Raw genomic sequence first — 20,200 nt, 5'->3', positions numbered from 1 at the left:
TGGCTCAAACATTCACTAGCCGGGTGCAGATCTACAGAAGTTCAGTATAAATTAGCTGGGAATCTGTAGGTTTCACACATATTCTTGCACTTGCCTAAGTTAAGCAGGTGTGCAGGCTTTAGTGAAAGCCATCTCAGAAGATAAACATCTTTGATATACATAATCAGTTACTCTCAGGAGACCGTCTTGATTGAAGGACTAAAGACCTGTCCTATCCTATCCTTTGCCAAGAAGACTATAGTAGATATCTACCCTTCCCTGATCTTCATCCTGAACCCAACCACACCTGCCAATTTTGCATTCAATATCTCTACAAACCAGCGCTAAGAAGCCCTTATGGGCATCTCAAACGTTTGCTATACAGCTGCACTATCGTAGTACCTCAGGAAGGCAAAATGCTTACTGTATTAGGACCTGTGCCAAACAAGACTGAAATCATCGTACTAGTTCAGAAAAAACACAGAAACTCTGACTCATACCTTTGACAGTATTATTGAAAGGTGAAAACCACGTAGGGTATACAGAGTAATGCAAAAATGAAATATGTTGCGACTGACAAATTCCTCAGATTACCACCTATTGCATTGTAATGCATGTACCAAGGTATGCATATTAATGCACACCTTGTAGGTTTTATAAACACAAAGTTAAAGCATTGTAATTGCAATGAAAATAGCTCTCAACATCTTGGAAATAAAATAAATATCGTATTTACATAAGTTTATGCTATTGCATTAGAAATCCATTATATTTGTTAAAAAAAATCACATTAATAAAAGCCATTACCAGTTCCAATGCCAATAGCTCACACTCTTGTAAATGCGATGCAATAGATTTTGAATTTACAAAACTTTTAGCTATCAGCATTTTAAATTGCAATGCCTTTTATTTATGTTTTACAAAAGAAAAACAAAAAAACAATGTAATTTACAAGGCCATTTACTCAAAACAATGTCACTGCAAGACCTATTGCATTCTAAATGCTTGTTTGGCTATGTAAGGGGCTTTCAGTCGCACTAATTTCTGCTCCCTAGCCTCGACGTGGACAAGGGCGCTGTACCCAGAGACTTCATGGGTCAGGTGGCCAGCGGTCTGGTCAGTGGTTAGACGGACACCTTACCCCACCCCCCTCCTCGACTGCAAAAACCTCCAATCCTTCCTCGTCTGCACTTTTACCTCTATGGGCACCCAGTTGGTGGCAGAATTCGCCATCACCTGCTCCACTGATGGTCCATCACATCAGGCAAATTGGTTTTGCAGGTTGTGCTAAGGAGTTACTCCCTCCTGTTCGAGACTACCCCACGCCACCATCTCCTGGTCGGCTGACGGAGGATCATCTGTCCCTTCTCCGCGTGGAGGTTACGGCTCTCTTGGCCAAGGGAGCTGTAGAGTGGGATTCACTACCAGAAATAGGCTGTTTTTACTATTTCTGCTACTTTCTGGTTCCCAAAAAGGACAAAGGCTTCTGTCTTACTCTAGATCTGCGATCCCTCAATCTCTTCCTAAAGAAGGAGAAATTCGAAATACGTTGGCTCACGTATTATCTGCCCTGGACCGGGGAGACTGGATGATAGTGTTGGACTGCAGGTTGCCTATTTTCATATCCCCTGTTATACAAGACAGGGGACCCTAGTTATTTAGGATCATTTGAAAGAATTGAGATATACTAAATAGTATATAGCCTCTGTCCAGCCGGACAGGAATTTATTAATTCGGATTCTTATAATAGTTCATTATTTCACATTAATACAAAAAGTGGGCACGACCTGTGACCCACAGAAAACAAGACAAAACAAGTGACAAGAATTCATGTAGAAAACGCATCAGGTGGTCTGCACTATTATTCAGTAATACAGACTAGATTCATTTCTAGCAACCCATTGTTGGCAACATTATTGTGAATTCATGGCAACATATGGTGCTTTAAAGTCGACGACGTTTCGATGCAATTCAAAGATACATGCATCATCTTCAGGACAAAACTATTTAAGTCATGTTTGTCTTTAGAGTTAATTTACACATAGTACATAACCTCTTTAGCCATTCACATAAATAAATGGGGAGAAAAAAGAAAAGGATCATACAAACATAAACAGAAGAATTTCCGTTAGAAACCTAGGCATGGTTTAGTCTATCGTCAAGTACTAATGTCCAGAAGTTTAGAAGTGGCTAGGTTATTTTTAACAAAACAACATTGGTGACAGTTGTTTCTATGGTGGCATGCATGCACATTGAGAATTGAGATTTTAAGCCTCATATCCCCGTCCTGCCTGCCCCCCATTGCTACTTGCAGTTTACGGTAGTCCATAAACATTTTCAGTTTACCGTTCTCTCCTTTTGGCCTTACCTGCGCCTCTCGGGTGTTCACCAATGGAACTGCGCAAGATCTGCAGTGGTGACTTACGAACCGCAATTGGGTCAGATGCAGACCCCTTTTCCTTCCCCAAACAGATCTGACAGTGGTGACTGATGCATCACTCTTGGGATGGGGCTGTCATCTGGGAGAGTGCAAGGCTAGTGCAGGTGTTCACGGACTACACCACCACCATGTGGTACTGCAAGGTATAGTGGGTTTGTGGACCCTTTGCCAATAGGCCCTGCACCTCTAGACATGACTGGAACAGCATGGCATATCCCTGGTGGTGCAACATCTGGTGGGTGTAGGAAGCTGGCTCTATATATACTCTACCAAAGTAAGGTATTGGGTGAACAGAGTCCTATGGATCCCCAGAGGTCTAACAGCAGCTAAATTAGACAAATACCCATAGCTCTATTTGTGGTACTGAGGTAAAGTAGTTAGGCTCATCAGGAGGGTGTGTTAAGTGTTTATTGTATTCACTCAATCTAGACTGATGGTGCACACTCAGACAGAATCCAGATCAATTAGGTAAGTATCAAAAGGTATATGTTCGGGGCATATGAGCTGCAGATCGTACACTATGCATTAGATCGCCACCTGGTGTTGGGCTCAGATGATTTCAGGTTGTTGTCTTCTTGGAGAAGTCTTTGTAGTCACGATATAGGTGACTCCTCCCTTGGACAATACTGCGCATGGGCATCGGCTCCATCCTTAGATTGTTTTTCTCTGCCACAGTGTTCGGATGAAATTTTCTCCGCTCTGGCTAGAAAAACTTTTTCAGCAACTTCGAAGCGCAAAAACTTCCTGCAACTAATATCGACATCGAATATACAACTTTCGACGCCATCAACACGATTCCAGTTCATCGACGCGGTCCGCTGGGCCTATCTACGCCGTGCGGCCTACACCACATGGAAAGAACTCCGTTCAAGAAATGCCCGGTATGCCGAGCAAAATTTCTGCATAGCGATCATCACGAGGTCTGCAACCTCTGTCTATCGCCGGATCACGACGAGTCGACCTGCACAGCTTGTGCATCCTTCCGATCGAAAAAGACCGTCCGGGATCGGAGGGTCCGTCGACACGAGATGAGATCAGCCCCAGCACCGGAGAATATCTTCGATGACGAGGTTTCGCTCTTTCCGGAAGAGGATTCGCCTGATCTCCAGATCATATCAGAGGCAGAGGACTCGGATGACTCGATTCCATCACGTCAACCCGTGAGTACTTCTGCCCCTGCACCACATACACTGCCCAAGCCAAAGGCGAAGGTCGGCACTCCGCCCAAGGGACCCAGTCGAGACCAAGTACTTCCTCCTAAAGCCCAGCCTTCGAGCTCGGCTCCGAGGAAAACCACTACGCCTTCAGGTGCTTCGGCACCGAGCAAACCACACGTGCTGATTCCACCTCCTCCATCCGCACCGAAGCCCAAAGATCCTTCGACACCGAGGCCAAAAGACCATTTGGCACCGAAAACGAAAGATCCTTCGGCACCGAAAGCGAAAGACCTTTTGGCACCGAAGATTAAAGAGGTACAGGCACGAGAGAAGCTCTGGCTCCGAAGCCGTCCACTTCCAAAACTAGAGAGTGAAAGCCAGCATCCGATGCCACAAAAATGGCGAAGCCAGCTTCCACTTCCTAAGTCCTCGGACACGCCTGCCAAGCCGAAAACAACACCTTGGGCACCGAGAACTTTGCCACAGGATGCTGTAACACCTCCCAAGGCAAAACGCCAAAAACAACCTCTGTCGGAACCGAACAAATCGACGCCGAAGAAGGTTGTAGAGGAAGAAGAAAGGTTTAGACCAGATCCTAAACAAAAGAAGATCTACATAAACCCAAAGACTGGACATGTAGGTGCTATACCTCATAAAAAGAGACCAGCAGAAACCCCACCTCCATCTGTGGTTCCTGCCAAAAAGGACTGTGCTACTTCTCCTATGCACCCTCCCTCTCCCGTATCGCCTTCCTCTCCTATCCTTCCTTACATATCACCTCAAATCTCTCCTGTCCCCTCTCCTGCATCATCACACTCACCACAAACTGATGAGGAGTATAACTTAGGTGGTGTGGGGGATCCACATGCAGACCCAAATACATATCCTTTAGATGAGGATATCTATACTTTTCCACCACATATTGTGCCTGATGTCCCTGATCCACAGTTATACCTTTCAAAGCCTTCTCCTCCAGAAGACAGCATTGGTTTTAATCACCTCTTACACAGAGCTGCTCTCTACCACAATGTCACAATGCATTCTGATGACATTGAAGAGGGTTTTCTGTTAGATACATTTGAGCCATCACACAGATCTACTCAAATTCTTCCCATGATCAAAGGAGTCATTAAGCATGCTCCAGAAATATGCAAAGATCCTGTACGCACGAGGGTACTAAATCCAAGAATAGAAAAGAAATATAGACCTGCACCCTCTGATCCAACCTATATTAAAGGCATCCTCCATTAGACTCTTTAGTGGTGTCCAATGCGAGAAAAAGGGTGAATTCACAGACTTCTGGTGAAACGCCCCCACCTGACAAGGAATCCAAAGTTATTGATGCGTGCGGTAAAAGAATAGCTGCTCAAGCTACAAATATATGGCACATTGCAAATACACAAGCCCTTCTCTCACGTTATGACAGGGCTCATTACCACCAATTAGAGACACTACTACAACATCTTCCAGATCAATATAAAGATCAGGCAACAGAGCTCATACAAGAAGGCAAATTAATTTCAAATGCCTCATAATGTGCACTAGATGTCGCAGAAACAGCTGCAAGAGCTGTAAATACTAGTGGCATACTCTGAAGACATGCGTGGTTGTGCATTTCAGGGTTCAAACAAGAGGTGCAAACCACAATTTTGAACCATCCTTTCAACCAAAACCAATTATTTGTCCCAGAAGTACACTACACTGGAGAAAATGAAAAAGGACACCGACACTGCAAACTCAATGGGGGCTCTACAGTCCACACAGACTAGAGGTTCTTTTCGTAGCTCCTTTTATAGAGAAGGCTCCAAACAAACTGGAGAAGATACAACATCTTTCAAGACGCAAACACAAACATCCTCTAACAAAGGGTATTTTAGAGGAGGATACAGGGGCAATAATAATAAGGGAAGAGGTCGCGGTAACAACAGCTCCTCCTCCACAACTAAACAGTGACTTCCCTCTGCTCCCCCAACAGCATTCCACTCCTGTGGGGGGCAGATTAACACAGTTCCTGCCTGTCTGGAACTCCATCACAACAGACAGGTAGGTGAGACAGATTATCCTACATGGCTAATGCCTAGAACTTACAGCAACCCCCCCAAACATACCACCCAGGCAGCGTCCGATGTCTACAGATCACCTGACTCTGCTTCAACAAGAGGTTCTAGCTCTTCTACAAAATATGCTATTCAACTAGCCCCATTAGAGGAACAATGAACAGGGGTTTACCCGCTGTATTTTCTAATTCCCAAAAAGGACGGGACACTGAGACCAATTCTCGACCTCAGGCCCCTCAACCATTACATACAATCATATCATTTTCATATGCTCGCTCTGCAACAAGTGCTCCCACTACTGCAACAAGGCGATTTTCTTTCAACACTAGACCTGAAAGACACCTATTTTCACATCCCAATACATCCTGCTCACAGGAAGTACCTACGGCTTGTAATACAAGGACAACACTATCAGTTCAAATTCCTTCTGTTTGGTGTCACAACAGCACCACGAGTGTTCACAAAGTGCTTAGCAGTTGTAGCAGCACATCTCAGAAGACAACAGATACATGTCTTCCCTTATCTGGACGATTGGCTCATAAAAAGCAACTCATTCCACCAATGTGTACAACACACTCAGCAGACAATTCAACTGTTGCACAACTTAGGGTTTACGATCAACTACACAAAGTCGCACCTAGAGCCTTCGCACGTGCATCAGTATCTAGGAGCTACCATAAGCACATTTACAGCTCTAGCGTATCCCAGTCCAGCCAGAATACAGAGCATTCAAGCCTTAGTCTCTTATTTTCAACACCAACAGTCTCTCCAAGCAAATGTGTGGGAGCCCAATGATTATAATGTGGCCCAGACGCAGTGGGCCACCTTGGGTAACATGATCGCTAAGCGTGACATTGCGCAATTGTGGGGATCATCTAGGGCACCTAGTCTGTCGGCCTGGTCTAGAAACATGGACTGGTGCATGTTTCGTGAAAAGACAGTCTACATTGCTCGGGGCAGGCCCAAGAAATGGGGGAGGGTGTGGAATCAGTGGAACCAATATCGTGGTGAAATTTGTACACCCCACCCCCCCCCCCCCCTCCCCATTTGAGCCTCCACCGGAGGTTTTACACTCCCCTTAGCATGATGTTCCTTCCAGTTTGGATTTTGTCTATGTATTGCTGGCCGTCTCTCTTTCCCCCTTTCTTCCTCCTGTCTGCTCGTCCTGTAGACTATGTACAGTTGTGGATGTGGTACACCCTCCTCAGAAGGATCACTTAAGTCGCTGCCCTCCGTTTAGCCTCTGCCGTTATTTTCTTTATTCTTTGGTTTGTTTGTTCTTTTCAAAAAATACAAAACAAAAACCTTATTCCTCCTGTACTGCACTGTATGACACAACATGATTGTTTAATTGCCGCCGGGCCCTAGGGTTGTCGGCTGAAAGGCTGTGTATTCATTCATCCTGATATGATTATTGGAACTGTTGCCAGCCGACCCGAGGTGGCTATTTGACTGCTATTGTATTTACATGTTTATCAATAAAGGTTTAAAAAAAAAGTCTCTCCAAGCAAGAGTGTTCATGAGATTAATAGGCATGATGGCATCTTGCATCTTCATAGTACCACTTGCAAGACTGCAAATGCGTCCATTACAAGAATGTCTGGCACAACAGTGGAATCAGGCTCAAGGTCAGCTCACAGACCTGGTGTTGGTAGACAGACGTATGCATCGCTCTCTGCAATGGTGGAACACCTAAAACTTGACAAGAGGATGGCCGTTCCTCGAGCCTGTTCCACAAATAGTGCTCACAAAAGACGCATCCCTCACAGGATGGGGAGCCCATCTCTTACACCATACTACTCAAGGTCGATGGAACAACCAACAAAAGCTGTTCCATATCAACCATCTAGAGCTGCTAGTGATATTCATAGCACTCAAAACTTCAACTTCAAGTACAGAACAAAGCTGTCTTAATCCGGACGGACAATATGACAGCAATGTACTATATACAAAAACAGAGGGGGACACACTCTCTGCAACTGTCCCAGCTCGCACAGAACATTTGGAGATGGGCCATTCCTCAAAACATATACCTGTTAGCGAACACCTCCCAGGAGTTCACAATCAGATAGCGGATCTGTTAAGTTGGCATTCACAACAGATTCACGAATGGGAACTACATCCACAAGTTCTTCAGCCATTCTTCCAACAGTGGGGGCACCCACACATAGACCTGTTTTCCACCCACGAAAATGCTAAATGCCCAACCTTCGCTGCCAGGTTCCCACACCCACGGTCCGAGGGGAATGCAATATGGATGAACTGGTCAGGCAGATTTGCGTTCGCTTTTCCGCCTCTCCCCCTCATTCCACTAGTGGTGCGCAAGCTCAAACAACAGTCCCTCTAGCTCAGGCTAGTAGCTCCCACATGGGCACGCCAGCCGTGGTTCACCACACTACTAGACCTCTCTCTGGTTCCACATCAAAAGTTACAGCTCACACCCTCGCTGTTAACACAGAACCATGGAGAAATCAGACACCCAGACCCAAACCAACTGAATTTGGCGATCTGGCTCCTGAATTCTTAGAGTTTGGTTATCTTAACCTACCACCAGACTGCATGAATATCATTAAAGAAGCTAGGAGACCTACTACCAAAGCGTGTTATGCCGCTAAATGGAAAATATTTGCAATATATTGCAAACATAATCACATTGATCCACTGGATGCTCCCATCCAAAACATCATTTGTTACCTTTTACACCTACAAAGGTCTAATTTGGCATACTCCTCCATACGCCTACATCTTGCAGCAATTGCAGCCTATTTACAAAACAGGCAACACCTGTCTCTTTTTAGGGTACCTGCAATCAAAGCATTTATGGAAGGATTAAAAAGAATAATCCCTCCCAGGCTTCCACCTTCTCCAGTATGGAACCTAAATCTTGTCCTTACCAGACACATGGGACCTCCCTTTGAGCCTCTGCTTAAATGTGAACTGCAATTTCTCACATGGATAACTACTTTCCTTGTTGCCATCACCTCTCTCAGAAGAGTAAGTGAAATACAAGCGTTCACTATACAAGAACCATTTTTTCAAATACATTCTAATAAAGTGGTTCTCAGATCTAATACAACATTTCTTCCCAAGGTTATCACACCTTTTCACCTAAACTAATCTGTAGAGTTACCTGTGTTTTTCCAAAACCCAGACTCTGTAGCAGAAAGGGCCTTGCACACGTTAGATGTTAAAAGAGCTCTGCTATACTACATAGATAGAACCAAGTCCTTTAGAAAGACAAAACAATTGTTTGTATCTTTCTCTCCTCCACACAAAGGCAACCCTATCTCTAAAGGTGGGATTGCCAGGTGGATTGTAAAGTGTATACAAATATGCTATCAAAAAGCTAAACGCACACTAACAGTTCCTCCTAGAGCACACTCCACTCGCAAACTAGGAGCCTCTATGGCTTTCTTAGGAAATATACCATTAGAGTACATATGCAAAGCAGCAACATGGTCTACACCACACACCTTCACTAAACACTATTGTGTTGATGTGAAAGCCAAGCAGCAAGCTGCAGTAGGCCAGGCTGTCCTTAGAACACTATTTCCGACTACTGCAATGGATACAAGCGACCACCGCTAGGGGAGACACTGCTGCACAATCGATGCATAGTGTACGATCTGCAGCTCATATGCCTCGGACGGAAAATGCTACTTTCCAGTATGCATCTGTTCTTGGCATGTAGAGCTGCAGATTCGTACACGCCCTCCCACCTCCCCGGACTTGTATCCATTCCAGTTCTCATCTTACTTAGATACTTATATGCACACGCATAGACATCCCTTTTTTTCTCTTCACTTATACTAACTCTATCATTTCCCATCATGGCGATAAACAATCTAAGGATGGAGCCGATACCCATGCGCAGTATTGTCCAAGGGAGGAGCCACCTATATCGTGAGTACAAAGACTTCTCCAAGAAGACAACAACCTACAATCATCCGAGCCCACCAAACACCAGGTGGCGCTCTAATGCATAGTGTACGAATCTGCAGCTCTACATGCCAAGAACAGATGCATACTGGTAAGTAGCATTTTCCTTATGTTGTATTTTTAGAATCAAGCCGGATTTGGCCAAAGTAAGTAGGATATGCTTCCAATAGCAAAACTTTACAAGAAAACCTAATTGTAGTTGAAATTGAAATAGTTACAGGTTTGTATTTGCTTTTAAAACAATTAAAATACATTGGAATTACTTTGGATCACTTTTTAGTTACTTTAATTACTCGGGGCGATATGCCTAGATATCACACCGTGGGTCTTCCAAAACACATGTAAGTATGACAGTTTTTGGTTCAAAGAAAGTTACTTTGGTTTTTATACAACTGGTCTGCGGTCACCGCAGAAGTGCCTTTTTAGTATGGGGGCAATTCTTTTTATTTATTCTGTAGCAGTTTTTTTATTTGCTCTGGGCTTTAACTATATTTTTGCTTGGTAGCAGCGACGTCGCTCTCCGGTCTACAGCGGCTCTGCCATTTGTAGTGGAGAGTGTGTCATGCACCCCCCAAACTCGCCCCACTTCCAGTTTGGGTGGAAGGGGGCTAGCAGACTAGTGGTGTTCTACCACTACAAAATCCGATGCTTGTTTGGCCCCACAGCGTATGCGTGCAGTGGGCATGCCGGCTTCTCATAGGGAATGCCGTAACTCTATTGAGGTAGGTAGCCTTAAAGGGGTGTGCAGGTCGTGACAATAAGGGCCTTTCCTTGGGGTGAGTACACCTCCTAGTATGCCACCATCCAGTGGGAGGAGGACATGAAGCTCTCTCAAATTGGCTGTGTCCCCTCATCTTCAAAATGGAGGGGACTGAGACGTGGGCTTCACCTCGCCTCTCCCACCTGTGGAGTGGGGTTGTCAAAAGTGCACACGTCTCTTCTTCACTTGGTTTTCCCAACGATTCACCCGCCCAAAGTGGGGCTCAGAACTAGTAGGAGCCATTTTCTGAGGGCAGCGAAAGGCAGGGTCATCTCACAAAGATGACAGGCCTTTGAAGTTTCCCTTCATGGACCCAGCCCATCCTGGTAGATGCGGCATGACACCTCTGCCCAGGATGGGCTTTGTTTCTTCACCCAGAGAGCAGAGCCTTTTTACCCAGGGGTCTAGAAACCTGTCTGATGGCGGCAAATAGCAGTTAGTAATTCAGGAACCACACCAGGGCTGGTCGTTTTTTCAGGGGGCTTCTCTAAGATGCCCTTTGAGTGCATTTTACAATAAAACCCATACCAGCATCGGTATGAGTTTAATGTGCTGAGAGGTTTGCTACCATACTTCCCAAGTTCCAGAAAAGCGATTATGGAGCTGTGGTGTTCCCTTGGAGTGAAGGAGTCACTCCCTGCATCTGCAGGCACCGCAACAAAGCTGATCAGCCTGCTGCTCCTGACGTCCCACAGACTTCCCGAGGTTCAGCAACACAGGTGGTGGTTCTGCAACACCCTCTAGGCCTGACCTGTCCTCTACAATTTTGAGGCCAGTATCCCTCGTCAGAACCGCTTGACAGAACCCCTGTGCACCGCATTGACTTGCTTTTGCCAAGGCTTGTTGGCCCTGCACTCCTGGGATCTTCGGGCTACAAGATGCTCCAGCATTTCTTCCTGTTAAGTAGAGCTTCCTCACCACATCCTCTGCACCATGGGTCTTTCTTCAAGGTGACTTGCTCGAGGTCCTCTTGCGACTCGTAATCATTCAGCCTGTGGTTCCTCGTGAGGGCCATCTTCATTGGGCTCCCCTGTTGCTTTGAGCCTGCTTTGACACTCCTGTTGTTGGTGAGTCCCTAGGATCTTGCTGATCCCAATGTTGCTTCTTATTCGTTCTCCATACCAGTTGTGGCCACGAAGGTTTGTTGGTGCTCCCGCTGGACACCGACCCCCTGGTCACGACAGTGGAGCAGCTCATTCACGGCTCCTTCTGTTCCTTAGCGTTGCCTGGTCCTCACAGCTGCAGCGACAAGGTCACTGTGTACTCGTCTGAACCTTCTAATATCGGTGAGCAGTGCTCTTGGCATAGACTCTGTCCCCTCTGCTTGTAGGTTCTTCACTTCCAAAATCCACCCTTGGATTCCACCGGACTTCTTCACCTTCTTCTCCAGAGGCATCTTCATCCAATTCTTCCATTGTCTGCGAAGGTTTCCGATGTCTCTTCACCTGGTTTCCCTGGTGTAGGCAACCTGGTTCCTGGAGAATCCACAGGAAGGGTGGCTCTCCAACCTTACGTCCTCCAAGGGAATACTTTGGGATCCTGTAGGAAGGGTCTTTTTTCTGGAAAACGGCAACCGTGACTTCTCTATTGACTTCCATTGGTTACACAGCTGTGTTCCCACTTTGCACACAGCCTCCCAGGGGTTCCTGGATACTAACTGTGGGAAGTTGGCCTGATATATGATGCTCACTAGTTCTAGTGATCACCTTGTATCAGTCCAAACAACCCTTATGGTGATTGGTTGTAAGTCAACCTTATAGACCAGCTATCCTAATGGTAGCATGGACAAAGCAGTCTTAGGCTAAACTCTTTTGGCATGTGAAGCCAGCTGTTTTACCACATATAACCCCTTGAATACCAAGTGAAAGGACACCACACAGGTTGTTATAAAAAAAATAAACAAGATATTTATTAATAACAAACCCTCTGAGCTCTTTATGAGATCAGAGGGCTAAGCACATGACAAGGCTCTTAAGAAAAATGTTTGTTGCACGAATTACAATGGTGCCCTAGGGGCACGAGAAACCATATACTAAACAAGTGGTATAAGGAAATCGATAGATGGAATGGAGCTGTCCAGAGGCTGTAGGATCGCTGGGACTACACTACCCTAACCTTAGGTAAGTAATAGGAGGCCCACGGGACGCGTGTGCAGAGTGTGAACTCACACGCGAAATGCGTAACAAAGTCAATGGACAGTTCAAATTACGAAAAGGTAAGTAATGGACCGTTCCGACTAGCTAGGACTAAAACGACTGGATAACTGGACACTAGGAGAGTCAATCTACCCTTGAGCACTGAAATGCTCTTGTTACCTCACCCACGAGCTGCGGGTGCAAAGGTGTCAAAGTGTGTCGGGTTTCCGTGTTGAAGTCAATGGAGCCGTGAAGAAAAGATGCTGCAGGCGACCAGAAGGAAGCTGTCCGGAGTCATCCAAGGGTGGATCAAGGGAGATGGAGACCTGAAAGCAGAGGGGACAATGTTCACAGTCACTAGCCAGTGACTGGAGTGGAACCAGGAAGGAACCAGATGCGGTCGTCGCGATCAGGTGAAGAGTGGACGCTTGACTCTGCAGCCACGTGGACCAGGAGGTGTCTTCGACGACCAAGATGGAGGCACGAGCTGTCCCACGCAGGCTCTCGCTGTCGGCGGTGTTGGTTCCGGATTTGGCGTCAACAGGCCTTGGCAAAGGCAACCCACGCGGTGATTGGAAAAGGCGTCTGGTGCGGACCAGAAGGGTCAGGGGTGTGCTTCTCCTTTGCATGGAAGCAAGGGCCAGTCTGGAGCAACCAGACCAGCGGTGTAGATATCAAGGATCGTCGTCTAGGAGGCCACTAGCCAGCCGGCAAGTGACCAGACAACGCTTCGAGCAGCAATCAAGCAAAAGGGCCCCACGCAGATCTCGTGGATGCTGGAGGGCTGCGCAGGAGCTGCTCGGGGCTGGGGCTTCTCAATCCCCAAAGCACTTCGTTGAGGATGCCTCTGAAGTCGTGCTCGAAGCGAAGTGCAGTTTCTCCAAGATGGCTGGTCCCACGTGTCTCGTCGCACCCACGGATCTCAGCTGTGCTGCAGATGTAGGTAGAGGTCGGAGAGGTCTGGGAGTCCGGGTCTCGTCTGGCTCTGAAGTCTGGATCCACCAGGGAAGACGACAAAGTGAACTGCTGGAATGCTTGATGGTGCCTGCTTTTGCAGTGTGGTCACTCCTTGGCCACAAGGGAGATTTCTTCAGTCTTCTGTGGAGCAGAACATTGAAGTCCAGAGTTTCTTCTTGTAGATTCAATTCAGGATAATCTAATTTGGAATGGGACCAGCTCCTACCTTTATTCGCCTAAAAGGGGGCTGTACTATGACTAGGTCCCTCCTATGGGTGGGACCAGGAAGGGGGGTGGTTACACCCCTATCCTTTGTCCGGTTTCGAGCCAGAGCTGGGGCTGGAGTGCCCCAGCAACTGGTTTGAACCAGGGTATGCACAGGGACACCTTGTGTGCCCCAGGCATGTCTCATTCCTTTCAGGCCTGTCCTACCCAATACACAAGATCCTGTCTGGGGTGGTGCTAGCACCTCCCAAGGCAGGAAACCCTTTGTCCAGGCCTCCCTCGCTGGAAGGACTCCCAGGAGCAGGTCAGACTTGTCTGTGGTGGCATCATCCATTTTGTGATGCTAAGGCTCGAGTTAACTTTAACCGGGGTTCACAGTTACATACATGTCGTGTCCCTCTAAAAGTGTGGAATGCTACCCCCTCGCCAGAACTGGCGAGGGGGTAGTATTCCAGTTCGTATGACACCTTACTCGACATGTTTTGATAATGCTATGCCAAAGTTAGCAATAACCGTGAGGATTATAATGCATTTAAGAGTATATGGTATAGCGTTATCATGGAAACAGCTAAAGGACTTGGTTCCGATCGCTGCAGACAGGCTCAGCTCATGCTAGAGCACCATCTCACATAATTCCAAGCACTCTGCCTCCAGGATTGTTAAGGCCTGCCATAGGAGTGACTTATAGGAGGATATGTGTCCATTTTAGGGTTAGATATAGGTATACTATATCTAAAGCACAGGGTGATTACACCACCTTGCCCCAGCTGTGTTACCAGCCAGTTGTGTCTGTTTAGATAGCCAGCCAGGGGTGGCACAAAACATGCTGCAGCCCCTGGTAGGCCTTGGGTGCACTTATGCCTGGGTACCTATGGTACTCTGTACAAGGACTTACAAGAGTGACCCAATACCAATTGGTAAATGCACCTAAAGTACACGTGTCAATTTAGAGAGAGAACATCTAGGCTGTGGGTCTGATTAGCAGGCCCACAGCCAGGGAAAGTCGTAAACCAGTGAAGCAAAAAGCAAAAATCTGGGGTGACCATAGGATTGCAGACCCTACTCTCCTACACTAACCATGGGTGGTTCTTTGTGTCGCCAGCTCCTCTTGGTCTTCTGGTCAAAGTCCCGTCCTTGTATGCAGTTTGTATTCCATTTTCTTAGTATATGGTTTTGTTTCCCCCTGGATTTTGTGCTACTTACCTTATTGCATTTGAAGTTTTTTTGTGTATTGTGTTTATATCTCCAGGTAGGAGATCTATAAATGCATTAGTGAGCTTTAGTGAGTGTTGTGTAATAAATTGAGGTATTTTTTATATAAATACTTTGATTCTTTTTCGTTTAACCTGCACTGCATGATTAAATTGCTTGACACTCCTTCAAGATCATCCTGAATGCTTCTCTCCACAGCTACCACTTTGAGAGCTTTTTATTGTTATCAAAGATCCCTAAAATCACCATAAGGGTTGCCTGGATTAGTGCAAGGTGCATTACTTAAATCAGTGTGCACCGTATACTAAGCCAGCCTCCTACAGGACACCACACCTAAGATTGCCACTCCAGATTTGCAAGATTCAAAGTGCACGCACCACCACTTGAGAAAGATCTTCAGTGGTCTAGTTTCTTCGGTATGTCCAGAAGAAAAGACAACAGCCACCCCCACAGGGCTGTGGAATGATTTATGGCTCATTGGGTTTGACCTTCTAGCTCAGAGCCATTGCCAGATCGAAAAGTTTGTTTATGGTGATGACATTTTAGGGGACTGGGGATTTAGGGGGTGCATTAAGATATTTCCAAAGTTTGAGCAGCCTCCACCTACCCCCTGCAACCCTGCCTAGACTCAACCACAGCCCTTTGTAACAGATACGATGTTGTTCAGGTAGAAGTATTGAGGAGGTAAGTATAGCAACTCTAATTCCTCAAGGAGCAGTAGTTCAGCCAGTGGGGAGCAGAGATTTTGACATAGGTGAAGCAGGAAGTAGATTAGTTAATAGGGAATTAATATCGCTAGGGACCAGGAGCAAAAGTTGGCGCCTAGTAGCAGGCAATTGGGAGCTGGCTGGAAGCGCACATATATCCAGGTGCAGTGGGATGAGTCACAACCCTTACTGTTATACAAAATATATTTGTATATCACATTTGTTCCCTTCAATGAATATTCTGTTGCTGACATGAAAGACAAAGGAGTTATCACTGAATGAGGAGTCAATGTTTTTTTTAATAACCTCATTTTCAGCTGTTTTTATAGATAGCTGGAATTTAGCAAGAAACTAATGGAGAGGGGAAGGTGATTCCAGTTAATGGCTACTCTCGAAAGAGAGGCTTCGGATCGAGACTGGAAAATCCTAGGGATTGTTGTAAGCTGCTGTGTGCCAGATCTCAGCTGACATGGCACTTTGTGGAAAGAGTCCGTTATTAATATACCATGGACCTGTTTTCTGCAGGGCTTCATGAGCAACTGTAACAAAAGAAGAGTATAACCCTCAAACTTAAATAATCTGAGCTAAGTATACTCCAAAGTGTCCACATAATACGTAATTTGTATAGTTATTCTTATTATTGAGTTTGTGCTGTGCCATTATTTTAATGAATAAATATGTGTTCGAGGCATGTGGGCTGCTGAATTCATATCTGTGCATAGATCGCCGCCTGGTGTTGGGTTCGGATGATGGCACATTATTGTCCTGGAAGAGTCTTCGAAGTATCACGAGATAGGTGGCTCCTCCCCTGGACTACAGTGCGCATGGGCATCGACTCCATCCTCAGATTGTTTTTGTTTGAGGCATATGGGCTGCAGATGGTACATTATGAATAGATCGCCATCTGGTGTTGGGCTTGGATGATTGCACTTTGTTTTTCTCTTGGAGAGTCTTTTGTATCTTGGTGACTCCTCCCTTGGTTGGTAGTGCGCATGGGCATCGGCTCCATCCTTAGATTGTTTTTTTCCGCCATCGGGTTCGGATGAGGATCGAGACGCTCCAGATAAACTTCAGAAGAAAGTGATTTATCGGCGCGTATTCCCTTTCCAATTCGACGGTATTGTTATCGAACGCGTTCATTTCCATTCCGACGCGTTGCAAATTCAAAATCGAAGAGAAAAACTTGGATCTACGTCGAAGAACAGGAGGCCTTTCTCGACGCAGTCAAGCCCGGAGTCCATGGAAAGGACTCCATTCAAAAAATGTCCAACGTGTGGTGCTAAGTTCCCACACAAGGACCTACACGAGGTGTGCAACCTCTGTCTATCGCCTGAACACGAATCCAGGGACTGCGAAGCCTGTGCAGCATTCTCCTCCAAGCTAACGATTAGAAATCGTCGAGCTCGAAGACACGAGGTTTCCAGAATGCAGGCGGAAGCGATCCCGGAGCTGTTCGGAGACGAACAAATCGAGGAAGAAGAGGACCAGTCGGGGTCGGAAGGGGACCAGTCGGAGGTTGAAGAACTCATCGAGCAACAAACCGTGAGTGACGACGTCCCCTTACCGAAAAACCGACCCCGTGTGGTAACGACCCCGCCCTCGGGCCCGGTCAAACCGCTGAAAAAAGTTTCCGACGCCCCGCCCTCGGGCCCGGCAACGAAACCGAAACTGAAACCGAAACACTCGGACTCCCACCATGTCGGATCCGAGAAAAGGGCGACATCGACTTCGGCACCGAGGCTACATACAAAGGAGAGCTCGGTATCGAAACATTCCATGTCGAAACATAAATATGACTTATCGCCCAAGATACACTCGATACCCAGAAAGTCGGAATCGAGCAGACATTCGGTGTCGAAAACAACAAGATCTGACGATCGAAAACAAAAGCACCTCTCGGAACCAGGACCTTCGGTACCGATTCAGGAGCAACAGACAGATCCCAAACAAAAGATCTTGTTTATTGATCCACAAACTGGGAAAGTGGTCACGAAGAAGAGAAAGAGTGAACAGTCAGAAGATAAACCTCTTCCTTCAAAAAAGAGAACAATGGGGACGAATATAACTCCTCCTGCTTCTCCTCGTCCTAGAGTCACACCCTCTTCTCCTATTCCTCACAATAGGCCAAATATTCCTACACCTTCCACACCAAGACCAGCTACACCTCAGTCAGATGTAGACAGTGATCTAGGGGAGGGAGAACCTCAAGAGGATGACGAAACTATCCCAGATGAGGAGGACCCATGGAAAAATTATGATGTAGGGTCAGATGAGGACAACGACCCAGAGCTATATCCATCAAAGCCTTCACCACCTGATGATAACACAGGTTTTATGCAGCTCATTAATAGGGCAGCAAAATATCACAAACTAGATATGCATACAGAACCTCAAATAGAGGATTTCTTGTTAGAGACTCTACCTAATGCACAGAGAACATCAGGTACTCTTCCTATGTTGAAGGGTCTTCTTAGTCACACAGAGGAAATATTCGAAAACCCAGTGAGAGCCAGGGTGTTAAACCCAAGAATTGATAAAAAATACAAAGCGGCTCCAAAGGACCCAATATTTATTAGAGGGCATGTACCTCTAGACTCGCTGGTGGTCTCAAACGCTCGTAAAAGAGCAAACTCATTATCTACAGGAGAGGCTCCTCCACCAGATAAAGAGTCGAAGTTAATAGATGCATCAGGCAAAAGAGTAGCATCACAGGCAGCGAATAGCTGGCGTATAGCCAATACACAAGCACTACTCGCACGTTACGACAGGGCACATTATGATGAGTTAGAAAAACTTCTCACACATCTACCAAAAGAACATCAGAAAAAGGCAGATCAATTAATACAGGAAGGTAACATAATAACCAATACTTCCATTAAGTGTGCATTAGACGCAGCAGACACTGCAGCAAGGTCTATTAACACCAGTGTCATGCTAAGAAGGCATGCATGGCTTAGAATCTCAGGATTCAAACAAGAAGTACAAACAGCCCTACTGAACAAACCATTTGATCAGAAGACATTGTTTGGTTCAAGCACAGACGAGACATTAGAAAAAATGAAGAAAGGTACAGAAACGGCTAAGTCAATGGGAGCATTGCAACAGCCAACACACAGAGGTTCCTTTCGTAGATCCACCTATAGAGGGGGCTCAAAGAACACAGGAACGAATCAGCAATCCACATCTTTCACACCAACATCACCCAGAGGTAATTCAAGAGGCAGTTACAGAGGTAACAACAATAAGGGTAGAGGCCGCGGAAATAATAACAACCGCAACGTCTCAACACCAAAACAGTGACTTCATAGAGCTCCCCCCAGACCACATAACACCGGTCGGGGGACGTTTATCACAGTTCCTACCTGTCTGGGAAAACATCACGTCAGACAAGTGGGTGAGACAAATTATCCAACATGGTTATTGCCTAGAACTCACAGCTACCCCACCAAACATCCCCCCCAAACAGCGTCCAATGAGTCAAGATCATCTGACATTGTTAAGAGAAGAAGTTCTAGCACTTCTACAAAAGCATGCAATAGAGAAGGTCCCAAAAGATCAACAAGGAACAGGAGTATACTCTCTATACTTCCTGATCCCCAAAAAGGACGGGTCCCTAAGACCAATATTAGACCTCAGACCTCTCAATGCTTACATAAATTCGGAGCATTTCCACATGGTCACGCTCCAACAAGTACTCCCTTTACTGAAGAAAGGGGACTTTCTTTCTACACTGGATCTAAAAGACGCTTACTTTCATATCCCAATTCACAAAGCCCACAGGAAATACCTAAGGTTTGTGTTAGAAGGACAACACTATCAGTTCAAAGTCCTTCCGTTCGGTGTCACAACAGCACCAAGAGTTTTCACAAAATGTCTAGCTGTGGTGGCAGCACACCTAAGAAGACAACAAATACATGTCTTCCCATACTTGGACGATTGGCTAATAAAGGCCAAGTCAAAGGAAGAATGTCTTCACAACACACAGAAGACAGTTCAATTGCTGCACCACCTAGGGTTCACGGTGAACTACAAAAATCACACCTGCAACCAAACCAGATTCAGCAATACCTGGGGGCTACAGTAGACACAGAAAAGGCAATAGCATACCCCAACCCAATCAGAGTACAGACAATGGTCGGGTTAATACAAAGATTTCAACCACAACACTCACTACCAGCACGAGTGTTTATGCGACTATTAGGCATGATGTCCTCCTGCATACTGCTAATACCACATGCCAGACTACAAATACGCCCACTACAAGAGTGTCTAGCGACACAGTGGAATCAGGCTCAAGGTCAGATTACAGATCTGGTGTTGGTAAACGACCGGACGTATCGCTCTCTGAAGTGGTGGAACACAGAAAACATTTCCAAGGGACGGTCGTTCCTAGCGCCAATTCCACAAGTGATAATAACAGCGGACGCATCGCTCTCCGGATGGGGAGCGCATATGGACAGATACACAGTGCAGGGGAAGTGGAGTGTGCAGCAAAAGAAACTGCACATCAACTACCTAGAACTATTAGCAATATTTCTAGCACTAAAAGCTTTCCAAATGCAAATAACAGGCAAAGCAGTCCTGATCAGAACAGACAACATGACTGCAATGTATTATATTCAAAAACAGGGG

The 20,200-nt window shown here is 46.1% G+C and overlaps 1 protein-coding gene across 5 annotated transcripts in view; it reads left to right on the top strand.

The window, feature by feature from the left end:
- Positions 1–20,200, top strand: part of DCAF1 (DDB1 and CUL4 associated factor 1) — a 1,123,544-nt gene that overhangs the window by 629,195 nt on the left and 474,149 nt on the right. The window lies entirely within an intron of this gene.

Source organism: Lissotriton vulgaris, chromosome 9 (assembly GCF_964263255.1).
Source record: "Lissotriton vulgaris chromosome 9, aLisVul1.2, whole genome shotgun sequence".
Classification (NCBI taxonomy): Eukaryota; Metazoa; Chordata; class Amphibia; order Caudata; family Salamandridae; genus Lissotriton; species Lissotriton vulgaris.
The sequence above is the reverse complement of the archived record's forward strand: the minus strand, read 5'-3'. Positions and strand labels throughout refer to the sequence as shown.